Here is a 6,000-nt window from a genome sequence, read left to right on the forward strand (position 1 = left end):
GACGCGTGCCCGTCCGCCTGTTATGTTGCCCATTGTTGTTTCCCCACATCAGTGACAGATAAATGGATGTCAGTTGTGAAAGGAAGGTCACATTGAGCTCGTAGGTGGTGAGAACATCAGAGTTCCTGTTAGGGCCGAGGTGCAACTCAGCATCTGTGGGCAAAAACAACTGACTGAGCAGAAACTGCCAGAGAAGCTGCGCTGCTCTCACTGCAATGAGTCTTTGAATGCTTTCGCTTTGAGCTTTCTGTCAGGTACTGAGCTGTGAAGCTGTGTGTTGTACTCTGAATGGGTTTCTGTAGACTATCTTGTGGCCTCAAAGATAAAGGATGGTGTTGCATGCAACAAAAGTCACGAGTCCCTCTGACTTTACAGTGATGCTCCTTAAAGCAACTTTTTGTATTTACTTTCTAAACTCACATTGAGAGAAGAGAATTGTGTAAAGACCCAATGAAACAGCAGTTAGAGCATCTTTATTAAATTATTTTTCAGCCATTTGGGGAAACAGAGCAAGCTGTGAACCCAACACCGATGTGTAAGGTTGCTCAAAAAGTCCTCAGACTGCTCCTGTTGCGTGCAAATAGAGCAGTAGGAAATAATAACTATCGTAATTAAGTACTCCAAGTTACGTCTCTCGATCAACATCAGCACAAAACACTAGGGGTTCTGTTGAAGATTGCTTCCCCTGCTCTGTGTGCATGACTGCGCTGTGCTCCAATCACACGCAATAGGAACAGTCTCTGAATATGTTATACGGAATATGTTAACCTAAATTGGTCAGATTTGATTGGGTTGCTTGAAAGGACTACTTGTCTCCACCCACAGATGACCTCATCTGCATTGATGCAGGCATGAATGACTAAATACTGACCCACAAGCTATGACCAACAGAAAGAGAAAAAAGTTAGAATTTGTTAAAAAAAAAAAAAAAAAAAAAAAAAACACTCAAAAAGGATTTTTTTTTTTTTTTTGGAGCATTGCATAAATAATATAAATGAAAAATTGCCAGAGGGCCTGAAATATATTTTTGGTTTACCGTGTGAAGTACATAGTTGATAAGCCTTTCAGCTGTGGGGAGAAGTGTGTGGTGAAGCATTCATATGTAGCTCTGGCTTTTCTGGTGTGAAACCATTTGCTATGATAATAATGACTTAGCTCTTTCACTTCCTATCATAAGCCATCTGAGGACAGGCAGCTCATTTTGAATGGGCAGGTGTCTGTGTAAACTCCACTCAAACTCTACTCCAAAGCTGGTCAAAGCTGGAACTTAAGAGGGAAAAGCTCCCATGCAGCCTATTTTTCATTTGCTGCCACTGATGCACATTTCTCAGTACATCCTCTCAGCTGGTGAGCTAGCTGTCGAGGCAGAAACTGCGCCGGAGGGAGGAAATGATTGTAGCATAAGGGAATGTGTTATCATTTTCTCCTTCTTGTGTGTGCTCCCTCAACCAGCTGAATGTCATATATGTGTGGTTCTTATCTGCAAGATGAGAAAGAAACATATTTTACAACTCGGACGAGAAGCCTGTGTCTTTTGCATTTTTTTTTTTTTGGAAAGATTTGGACACTTCTGCGTGTCATGTCAAGACGATTAGTCCAGACTGGACATGTGTGCTGAAATATCAAATGTCATGTAGGCTGTTGTGTGGCTGCACAGTGGAAAAGTCTATATCATGTTCCCCATCCATCAAAGGCTGCTCTCTGGAGGAAGCAGACCCAGCTGTTGTTAGCCATTGATACCTTTGTTGTTCCTCTCTGCTGAACCGCAGTCGTCTGCAGTCGCGGCCCTCAGCTGCTGCCTCTTCACCAGCCTGTTAGTTCACTTTCATATTCTGTCTATTTGCCTTGAAAATTCAGTTTTCATTTTTTTTTCTCTGACAGCCATGTCACACTTAAACCCAACTAGCTGATCATGAACTTGAAATGTCTGAAATGGAGGGAACTACAGAAACAGTGTAATATGAGTAAAACTGGGTAACACAGTTGCAAATAATTACTTTTATGTCTTTTTAGGTTGATATTAATTATTGTTTTGGTGGACCATTTGCACGTTGGGAGGTGAGCCCGAGCCAAGAAATGTCTAAATCTCTTCTAAAGACAGAAAAGCCTTGATCCAAATCTTTGTAAAAATTTGCCTTTTTTTTTTTTCTTAGCGTGTAGTTTGCTAACTTGGAGGTTGTTGTTGTTTACCATTGCAAAAGGGATTTTGAAAACTGTATAACACAAATAGCGGAAAAGGAGAATATTGACTGAAATGGTCAGCTAATGGCATGTTTATACCAACATCTTACACACTGTTCAGCAAACGTTAAGTTGGGCTGGTTAGCTTTTATCCAGACTGTCTGGTTTTACTTTTCTCCTGTGTTATGATTAGATTTATTACTACTGCTACTGTCTTATTTATACGACGGAACAAACTCGAATACTAAGATGTTGGAGCTTCTCAATTAATTTTCAACGACAGGACAAATGGGAAAAACCTCCACCGTCCAACCTGAACTCTGGAAATCCTACACAACGCAAACCTGCAGTGTGCCGTCCTCTTCACGTCTGAGAACACATATCAACTTGATAGCCGCGACTGCGAAGGGTGGAGAGGGGAGCCGCACCTTGAAAGCCCTGGCAACTTTTCATGTCTAGCAAACAGCCACATGTGTCAAACTTCTCCTCCCACGCTGCACATTTCACACATTCCACAAGAATGTTTGCTTTTTTTTTTTCTTTTTTTTTTTTACCAGGTCAAGAGAATGAATCCAAAGCGGCATTGTATGTCTCACTGGCTTTGTGCAGCTTTTGGAGATCACTCTATAAGACCATTTCATCTTGTGCAATTCGTTCTTTGCCCAGTCATCAGTTTTTCTGCAGTCCGATTGAAAGTCTTGCTTCTCCCAGAGAGTATTTATGTCTTCATGGGCTAACCATAAAGACAGCCTCCCTGTGCTTTCATTTCCTCAGTGACAGTGGGAATCATGACCAAGGGCTTGAGCTCTGGCCGTGGCTCCAACCATAACATATGCCTCACTACTTCCTGTTATCAATGATTACATAAGGTTCGGAAACAAAGACATCCTAGGTTGTCAGGGAAGCAGCCAGCCCTCCCTCGATTTCCATGAGAATGGAATAATAGTTTTACAGTGACACTGATGAGGCAAGTTAGTAAACTCTCTTTTAAAGATGTTATTGAAGGATAGTCTGTAAGAGTTTACACCATCCTCATTTAAAATAGGATTACAGTCTAAGGCCTTGCTAGCGGCTCAACTGTATTTTACACAGCAATGATTTGTGCTAGTATGGTAAAATGCTTGCAAGAACGATGCTAACATGCTGTTATTTCGCAGGCATAATGTTCATTATGTTCAAATGTTAGTCTAGCATGATGCTGACATTGGCTAGAAAAGGCAAGATAAGTCAGAGTATCGTCAAAGTTATTATCCTTGAGGGTAAATTGAATTGAAACAAATTGCATGAAGTTGTTGAGACATTTCTAAACACCCTTTTCACATTTTGGCTTGACTTGTCATCGTGTGACAAGCACAGCTAAAACAGATTTTGATAATAGTGGCTCAGTTACATTAAAAACTGAGCCTTTATGCACATTACCACAACCCTGGAGCAAGCTCACACTTGTGGTTTTCCGGAAATAACGTGCCAAAAATTTCTGTTGTGAAATTAGTCTATAACAACCAAAAATGTCAACGTCGTGGTGGCGCTCGAGGAAAAGTCAGGGGATCACCAAAGTCACGAGGATACATCATCTCGGAACCTTGAATGGCTGTGCCAAATTTCTTGGTTATCCATCCAACAGACAAGCAGCTACAAGTACAGGTATCTCAGGTATTAATGTGTTGTATACATGGATATTTTTGTGTGAATACAGTATGTGGGTCGCTGCAGTGGGATTATGGACGGGGTTGATGATGCAGAGTGATGCAGTCAGAACTTTAGCAGCGCTCCCCAGGGACGAGGCCTCGGTCCTGGGAAGCAGTGGCCTAGGATCAAGCAGACCATCGCTGCTTCAGGCTGCAGCAGCACTGGGAACCTCCTCCTTTCCCAGCGTGGGCTGTCGGCTGACATATGAACGACGACTAGGATTAGCTCTGTTCCTCCCAGACTTTCGGTGGGAAGAATTGATGAATTTGTCTTCGTTGACTCTAGACAAAGAGTAAAATGTTATTTCCTGGGCGGTAACGATTATTAACAAGGCCAATAGACTGCTAAACAAGGCAGTCCTTGTGGGAATGTTTTGTTGGATCAGATGTCTTCTTTCCAGGGGTGTGAAATGATTTTGTGTGTACGTAGCATGTTGTATCACGATCAGTCTGATCCACCTCTCATAGCTTGGAGGGCTCTTAGCTTGGTAACAAAGCCCTGGTATCTGGTTCTGTAAGCTTGTTATTTGATTAAGACTAATCTCTGGGTTTTGCTTTCAACTGGTTTTGTCTGAGGTGGAAGTACTTTTTGCTCTCTTTCTGTGTCCAAATTAACGCTGAGCCTGTTCAACTGGATTTTGAGCTCTCTGACCTAAAAAGGGCTGCACCCAAAGTAATGTGTAAGGTGTGGGTGGGAGGGAGGGGGGACGGGGGAGGAAGGGGTGGAGGGATGCTGACCAAACAGTTTTAAGATGGCGAATTAAGGTTGAAAAATTGTCCTAACAAATTTGTTTTTGAAAAGGCACTTCCCTTTCTTTCTGAAACTTGAAAAACATTAAAACCATTCTCATGTCTGCTTGGTAAAAGTCTGGGAGATTGGGTTAAGGACCAGAAACAAGGGGCAACTGCGAGCCTGGCTATGTCTGAAGGTAACATAACACCAGCTCACTAATTAACACGTTATATCTCTTTTTGTTTAATTGACTCAAAGACTAAAGCATGTCATCCATCTGTTTTTGTATGGTTCGAACACATGAGCTTTACAGTGTTAACTGGTGAGCTAGGTGCTGGTTTTTGCAAGGATTTTGTGTTTGAACAGAGCTGGGCTAGCTGTTTCTTGCTAACTAACTCCAGTCTTTAACATTTTTACCAAGCTTCTCCACAAGTGCTTGGCAAAAAGATATAAAAGCATATTACCCAAAAAGGCCTGTCCTGTCCTGTGGGATTCGTAGGAGGAGGCTCTGGTTGAATGCAGATTCAATTGTTACATCAGTACACGCAATTACTGCGTGATGTCTCATATTATTTCTCTTGAGTTAAGAGATGAGCTGATTTCAGTGATATTGCCCTGAAATCGCAAGGCATGATCAGAGACAGGAACGCCCTGGTGGATGCAGATCCAAGCTAATGGTCTTGGTGCCATCGGGCAGGTTGGCTCCACTGCTCCATTGGACCCCCCCCCCCCCCACCCGCTGCACGATCAAAGCCCCGCTGGATGTCAGGGGACCAGAGGAGAACGATGTTGTCACCCACCTCAGACCACACCACCACCATGCTAACTCATATCATGGTATTTCCTGCAGATAGGCCTGGTATGCCCCTGTTTGTCTTGCTTCTTTTATTCTTGGGCTCTCTGGAATGCTGAATTACACAATATGCAAGAGGAAATGTTGGATTTCACCATCACCCAAAGTGTTTATTTGTTGTGTTTGCATTGCCAACTGCGTTGGTAAGCTGAGTGCAGGCCCGGGATGGACCAAACAATTGCTTTGTGGTTGAAGTGAAGTGGTTGTTTCGAAACCATATCATGCTAAATAGGCTTCGCTTTCTGCATTTCACACACTCTTCCTTTGTCTTCTGTGCACAATTGGATAAATGTAGTCCGACCATAATCAGCCAAGAATGGTTTCAATTTGAAGACAAAGTCGTTACAAGAAGGGTTAGCTCACAGAAACAATATTTTCCACGCACACTAGACAATACTCATCAGTGTGCATCGATGTGTTTGGTCTGGCTACAGTTCATGGCCTGTTTCTCCATCTGCAGGGCCATTGTTGTGGCAGGCTTCAACTCTAATACTGATAACAGGTTGATTTCCATCCTTGTGTTTGAATGCATGAGACGTTTAGGG

The sequence above is a fragment of the Embiotoca jacksoni genome, unplaced genomic scaffold (assembly GCF_022577435.1).
Source record: "Embiotoca jacksoni isolate LCO1_2020_lvr unplaced genomic scaffold, fEmbJac1.0.p SCAF_32, whole genome shotgun sequence".
Classification (NCBI taxonomy): Eukaryota; Metazoa; Chordata; class Actinopteri; family Embiotocidae; genus Embiotoca; species Embiotoca jacksoni.